The following is a 7,567-nucleotide window of genomic DNA, read 5'->3' as shown; positions in this document are numbered from 1 at the left end:
ATAAAATGCTGTTTGATATTTATTTGTGTTTAAATATGTTCAAACTTGTTTAAATCATAACAGTAATATTTTTTATAAAAACAGTAATAATTTTTTTTAAAAATATGTTCAAATTTGTTATTGGAAAATATTTATGAATATGAAAAAGGTGGAGTGGAGGGTGCGGTGGGTCATCGGCGACGGTGGAGTGGGGAAGGGTGCGGGCCGGGGGTCGGCGGCGGCGGCCGGTGGAGCGGGGGAGGGTGCGGTTGATCGTCAGCGGCGGTGGAGCGGGGGAGGGTGCGGTTGATCGTCGGCGGCGAGGGGGACGTCGATGTCCCATGAACACGGTTTTTGAAGACCCGGGATCTCTATCTAGTTGGCGATACGTTGTGTCATCCATGCACCTTACGCATCCAGAAAATCCGTGGACTACCTGCCCCGCGAGATATCCGTAACCGAGATAGTCGTGTAGTAGTGCAAAATATATCGTATATACTAATGGCGCACCGCGTAGTAGTGCGCCATTACTAGTTTAAACTAGTAATGGTGCACTGTGACACGATGCGCCATTAGTAGTTTTGCAAAAAAAAAGAAAAAAAAATTCATTACTGGCGCACTCCTTGTGTGGTGCGCCATTACTAGTTAGAACTAGTAATGGCACACTTCGGTCGGATGCGCCATTAGTATGTATGTAAAAATGAAAAAAATATATTTATCACTAGTGGCGCACCTTTTGTCTGGTGCGCCATTAGTGTCTTCCACACTAATGGCGCATCACCAACTAGTGCGCCATTAGTATATAGTAGTGGCGCACTACATCCCTGGTGCGCCATTAGTGTCAATCCTATCTATAGCCCTTTTCCTAGTAGTGCAATGGTGCTCTCGATTGTATTCTTTATAAATGCCATGCACTTTTTGTTTGCATTGACCCACTTTTGGTTTTCTATGAGGTAGGACATCTCCAAAGGAGCATAGTCCCCCCTCTTTTTAGACCATGCAGCATCATCATCAGTGGCCTCTCTTACTGGCTCTGTGGGTCTGACCGGCCGTGGTTTGATACGTCTCTGTCGTATCTATAATTTTTGATTGTTCCATGCCAATATTCTTCAACTTTCATACACTTTGGCAACTTTTTATACTATTTTTGGGACTAACATATTGATCCAGTGCCCAGTGCCAGTTCTTGTCTGTTGCATGTTTTATGTTTCACAGAAAAGCCATATTAAACGGAATCCAAACGGGATAAAAACGGATGGAGAACTATTTTGGAATATTTGTGATTTTTGGGAGGTGGAATCAATGCGAAACGGTGTCCGGGGTGGCCACGAGATAGGGGGCGCACCCCCCTAGGGCGCGCCCTGGGCTCTCATGGGCCACCGTAAGGCGGTTGAGGCTCTAGTTTTGCCGCAAGAAAGCTAATTTTATGAGAAAAATCTGGGAGAAAGATTCACCCCAATCGGGATTACGGATCTCCAGATATAAAGGAAACGGTGAAGGGGAAGAAACAGAGAACGCAAAAACAGAGAGATAGATCCAATCCCGGAGGGGCTCTCGCCCCTCCCACGCCATGAGAGCCAAGGACCAGAGGGGAAACACTTCTCCCATCTAGGGAGGAGGTCAAGGAAGAAGAAGAAGAAGGGGGTCCCTCTCCCCCTTGCTTCCGGTGGCGCCGGAGCGCTGCCGGGGGCCATCATCATCACCGCGATCTTCACCAACACCGTCGCCATCTTCACCAACTCTTCCTCCATCTATGCAGCGGTGTAACCTCTCTCTTACCCACTGTAATTCTACTTAAACATGGTGCTCAACGCTATATATTATTCCCCAATGATGTATGGCTATTTTATGATGTTTGAGTAGATCCGTTTTGTCCTATGGGTTAATTGATGATCGTGATTGGTTTGAGTTGCTTGTTTTATTATTGGTGCTGTCCTATTGTGCTCTCCGTGTCGCGCAAGCGTGAGGGATTCCCGCTGTAGGGTTTGCAATATGTTTATGATTTGCTTATGGTGGGTTGCGTGAGCGACTGAAACACAAACCCGAGTAAGTAGGTTGTTTGCGTATGGGATAAAAGGGGACTTGATACTTTAATGCTATGGTTGGGTTTTACCTTAATGAATCTTTAGTAGTTGTGGACGCTTGCTAGAATTCCAATCATAAGTGCATATGATCCAAGTAGAGAAAGTATGTTAGCTTATGCCTCTCCCTCAAATAGAATTGCAACAATGATTACCGGTCTAGTTATCGATTGCCTTGGACAAATAACTTTCTCGTAATAAAAAAGCTCTCTACTAATATTTACTTTATTGCATCTTTATCTAAACAGCCCCTAGTTTTTATTTACGTGCTCTTTATATTCTTGCAAGCCTATCCTATCACACCTACAAAGTACTTCTAGTTTCATACTTGTTCTAGGTAAAGCGAACGTCAAGCGTGCGTAGAGTCGTATCAGTGGCCGATAGGACTTGAGAGAGTATTTACTCTACCTTTATCTCCTCGTTGGGCTCGACACTCTTACTTATCGAAAGAGGCTACAACTATCCCGTATACTTGCGGGTCATCAAGACCTTTTTCTGGCGCCGTTGCCGGGGAGTCATAGCGTGGGGTGAATATTCTCGTATGTGCTTGTTTGCTTTATCACTAAGTAATTTTTATTTACTGTTCTAAGTTGTTCTCTATCTTTAGTTATGGATATGGAACGTAAAATACCAAAAAAATTAGCTGTACTTGCTACTCATGAGGATGGGGTAACTCCTAAAACCCTCGATTCTCATTATGCGAAAGATATTATGTACTACTTTGATAATCCTGAGAAAGCTCCATTCAACTTTATAATGGAAGACACATTGGATCAACGTGAATACTTTAGGGATTATCGCTCGACACAAAAAGGGGAACTATTATGGGATCAATTTATTATGTTGCGTTGGTATGCCTGGAATCTATGCATGAGATATGATATTACTTGTTGCTCTAGGATGGAGGCTCCACACCTCCCCTTTTCATGCAAATTTAACGATAATGAAACCTTAGCTTCTTATGCTAATGGTATATATGATTACTATGATGTGGAAAAAATAGAAGAATTTGTTGCTTTTAAGGCTGCCTATGATATTGAAGCTTTGTTTGAAAAGTATGAAGCTTTTGATGATGATGGTTATAGGCCGGAAAATCTTGCTATACTTGGATGTTCCTATGAAAATTATGAATACAATTACTATATTAATGCTTTTATGAAGAAAGTCAACGCTGTCCAAGAAGAGACTAATATTTTGCAGGAAGCTATGGAAGAAGAAAGTGATGAAATTGTGAGCTCATTGGATGAAAAAGACGATGAGGAGAGCGAAGAACAAAAGGAGGAAGAGCGGATTGATCACCCGTGCCCACCTTCTAATGAGAGTAACTCTTCAACTCATACATTGTTTAATTCCCCTTCGTGCTTACCGAAGGATGGTTGCTATGATGATTGCTATGATCCCGTTGATTCTCTTGAAATATCCCTTTTTGATGATGCTTGCTATCCTTGTGGCCAAGATGCCAATATGAATTATGCTTATGGAGATGAACTTGCTATAGTTCCTTATGTTAAAAATGAAATTGTTGCTATTGCACCCATGCATGATAGTCCTATTATCTTTTTGAATTCTCCACACTACACTATATCGGATAAGTTTGCGCTTATTAAGGATTATATTGATGGGTTGCCTTTTACCATTGCACGTGATGATTTTGATGAATGTAATATGCATGTGCTTGCTGCTCCTACTTGCAATTATTATGAGAGAGAAACTACATCTCCGCCTCTTTATGTTTCCAACACGATAGAATTGCAAGAAAGTGCTTATACTATGCATTGGCCTTTACTATGTGTGCATGAATTGTTCTTTTATGACATGCCGATGCATAGGAAGAGAGTTAGATTCGTTGTTGTATGATATATGTTACTTTGTGCTCACTACTAAATTACAAATCATTGTTAATTAAAATTGGCTTTGATATACCTTGGGATCCGGGTGGATCCATTACTTGAGCACTAAATGCCTAGCTTAATGGCTTTAAACAAAGCGCTGCCAGGGAGACAACCCGGAAGTTTTAGAGAGTCATTTATTTCTGTTGAGTGCTTTTATATAGTTTAAAAACAAAAAAATAAAGAGGGGAACACAAAAACTTTTTGAAAAGGAAAGTGAAAGTGAGAGAGACAAGCATTGTTGAAGTGGGAGAGCTCCTTGAACTTTGTTCATGCTCACGGAAACTTTGTGAATCTTGATTACAGAAACTTTTCATCAAAAAAATTTATCCCCTTGTACAATTCCATTGCATTATAAAAATAATGTGCCAAGGTTTGCCTTTAGGATGTTTACAATGCTTGTTGGTTTGTACAATGCTGGACAGAAACTTTGGCTGTAGTGCGTGATTTTACATTTTTATCTGGAACGTCAATTGGTTCTGATTCCTTTTGCTCTGTCTCGATGTACAACTTTTTTATTTGTCCTAATTTTTGTAGAATTGTTGGGGTACCAGAAGTATGGTGTATGTTCAGATTGCTACAGGCTGTTCTGTTTTTGACAGATTCTGTTTTTGATGCATAGTTCGCTTGTTTTGATGAATCTATCAATTTATATTAGTGAATTGAGCCATGGAAAAGTTATATTACAGTAGACACAATTCAAAAACAAAATATGAATTGGTTTGCAACAGTATTTAGAGTGGTGATTTGCTTTATTATACTAACGGATCTTACCGAGTTTTCTGTTGAAGTTTTGTGTGGATGTAGTGTCTAATCGAGGATGTCTCGATATGAGGAAAAGGAAGAGAGGCAAGAGCTCAAGCTTGGGGATGCCCGAGGCACCCCAAGTAAATATTCAAGGATACTCAAGTGTCTAATCTTGGGGATGCCCCGGAAGGCATCCCCTCTTTCTTCAACAAGTATCGGTATGTTTTCGAATTCGTTTCGTTCATGCATTATGTGCAAGTCTTGGAGCATCTTTTGCATTTAGTTTTAATTTTTCTTTTATGCACCATTCTGGTATGAGATAGTCCTTGGTTGATTTATAGAATTCTCATTGCACTTCACTTATATCTTTTGAGTATGGCTTTATAGAATGCTTCATGTGCTTCACTTATATCATTTGAAGTTTGGATTGCCTGTTTCTCTTCACATAGAAAACCGCCATTTGTAGAATGCTCTTTTGCTTCACTTATATTTGTTAGAGCGTGGACACATCTTTTGTAGAAATAATTAAACTCTCTTGCTTCACTTATATCTACTTAGAGAGATGACAGGAATTGGTCATTCACATGGTTAGTCATAAAATCCTACATAAGCTTGTAGATCGCTGAATATGATATGTTTGATTCCTTGCAATAGTTTTGAGATATAAAGGTGGTGATATTAGAGTCATGCTAGTGGGTGGTTGTGGATTCGTAGAGACACTTGTGTTGAGGTTTGTGATTCCCGTAGCATTCACGTATGGTGAACCGCTTTGTGATGAAGTTGGAGCACAATTTTATTTATTGATTGTCTTCCTTATGAGTGGCGGTCGGGGATGAGCGATGGTCTTTTCCTACCAATCTATCCCCCTAGGAGCATGCGCGCAGTACTTTGTTTTCAATGGCTTGTAGATTTTTGCAATAAGTATATGAGTTCTTTATGACTAATGTTGAGTCCATGGATTATACGCACTCTCACCCTTCCATCTTGCTAGCCTCTTCGGTACCGTGCATTGCCCTTTCTCACCTCGAGAGTTGGTGCAAACTTCGCCGATGCAACCAAACCCCGTGATATGATACACTCTATCACACATAAGCCTCCTTATATCTTCCTGAAAACAGCCACCATACCTACCTATCATGGCATTTCCATAGCCAATCCGAGATATATTGCCATGCAACTTTCATCATCATCATCATATACATGACTTGAACATTTATTGTCATATTGCTTTGCATGATCGTAAGATAGGTAGCATGATGTTTTCATGTCTTGTTTGTTTTTTTGATATCATTGCTATGCTAGATCATTGCACATCCTGGTGCACCACCGGAGGCATTCATATAGAGTCATATCTTTGTTCTAGATATTGAGTTGTAAGTAAATAAGAGTGTGATGATCATCATTATTAGAGCATTGCCCTAGTGAGGTAAGGATGATGAAGACTATGATTCCCCCACAAGTCGGGATGAGACTCCGGACTTTATGAAAAATAAAAGAGGCCAAAGAAGCCCAAATAAAAAAAAGGAGGCCAAAGAAGCCCACCAAAAAGAAAGAAAAATATATAAAAAATGAAAAAAAGAAAAAAATGAGAGAAAAAGAGAGAAGGGGCAATGTTACTATCCTTTTACCACACTTGTGCTTCAGAGTAGCACCATGTTATTCATAGAGAGAGTCTCCTATGCTTTCACTTTCATATACTAGTGGGAATTTTTATTATAGAACTTGGCTTGTATATTCCGATGATGGGCTTCCTCAAATGTCCGAGGTCTTCATGAGCAAGCAAGTTGGATGCACACCCACTTAGTTTCAGTTTGAGCTTTCATACACTTATATCTCTAGTGCATCCGTTGCATGGCAATCCCTACTCCTCGCATTGACATCAATTGATGGGCATCTCCATAGCCCGTTGATTAGCCGCGTTGATGTGAGACCTTCTCCCTTTTTGTCTTCTCCACATAACCCCCACCATCATATTCTATTCCACGTATAGTGCTATGTCCATGGCTCACGCTCATGTATTGCGTGAAAGTTGAAAAAGTTTGAGATTATTAAAGTATGAAACAATTGCTTGGCTTGTCATTGGGGTTGTGCATGATTAAATACTTTGTGTGATGAAGATAGAGCAACAGCCAGACTATATGATTTTGTAGGGATAACTTTCTTTCGCCATGTTGTTTTGAAAAGACATGATTGCTTTATTGGTACGCTCAAAGTATTATTGTTTTTATGTCAAATGATAGACTATGGCTTTGAATCACTCGTGTCTTAATATTCATGCCATGATTAGACATATGATCAGGATTATGCTAGGTAGCATTCCACATCAAAAATTATCTTTTTTTATCATTTACCTACTCGAGTACGAGCAGGAATTAAGCTTGGGGATGCTGATACGTCTCCGTCATATCTATAATTTTTAATTGTTCCATGCCAATATTATTCAACTTTCATACACTTTTGGCAACTTTTTATACTATTTTTGGGACTAACATATTTATCCAGTGCCTAGTGCCAGTTCCTGTCTGTTGCATGTTTTATGTTTCGCAAAAAACCCATATCAAACGGAATCCAAACGGGATAAAAACGGATGGAGAATTATTTGGGAATATTTGTGATTTTTGGGAGGTGGAATCAACGCGAAACGATGTCCGGGGTGGCCACGAGACAGGGGGGCCCGCCCCCCCGGGGCGCACCCTGGGCGCTCGTGGGCCACCTGTAAGGCGGTTAAGGCTCTACTTTTGCCGCAAGAAAGCTAATTTTATGAGAAAAATCTGGGCGAAAGATTCACCCCAATCGGAGTTACAGATCTCCAGATATAAAAGAAACGGTGAAGGGGAAGAAACAGAGAACGCAGAAACAGAGAGATAGATC

Source organism: Triticum dicoccoides, chromosome 5B (genome assembly GCF_002162155.2).
Source record: "Triticum dicoccoides isolate Atlit2015 ecotype Zavitan chromosome 5B, WEW_v2.0, whole genome shotgun sequence".
Classification (NCBI taxonomy): domain Eukaryota; kingdom Viridiplantae; phylum Streptophyta; class Magnoliopsida; order Poales; family Poaceae; genus Triticum; species Triticum dicoccoides.
Note: the sequence above shows the minus strand (reverse complement) of the source record.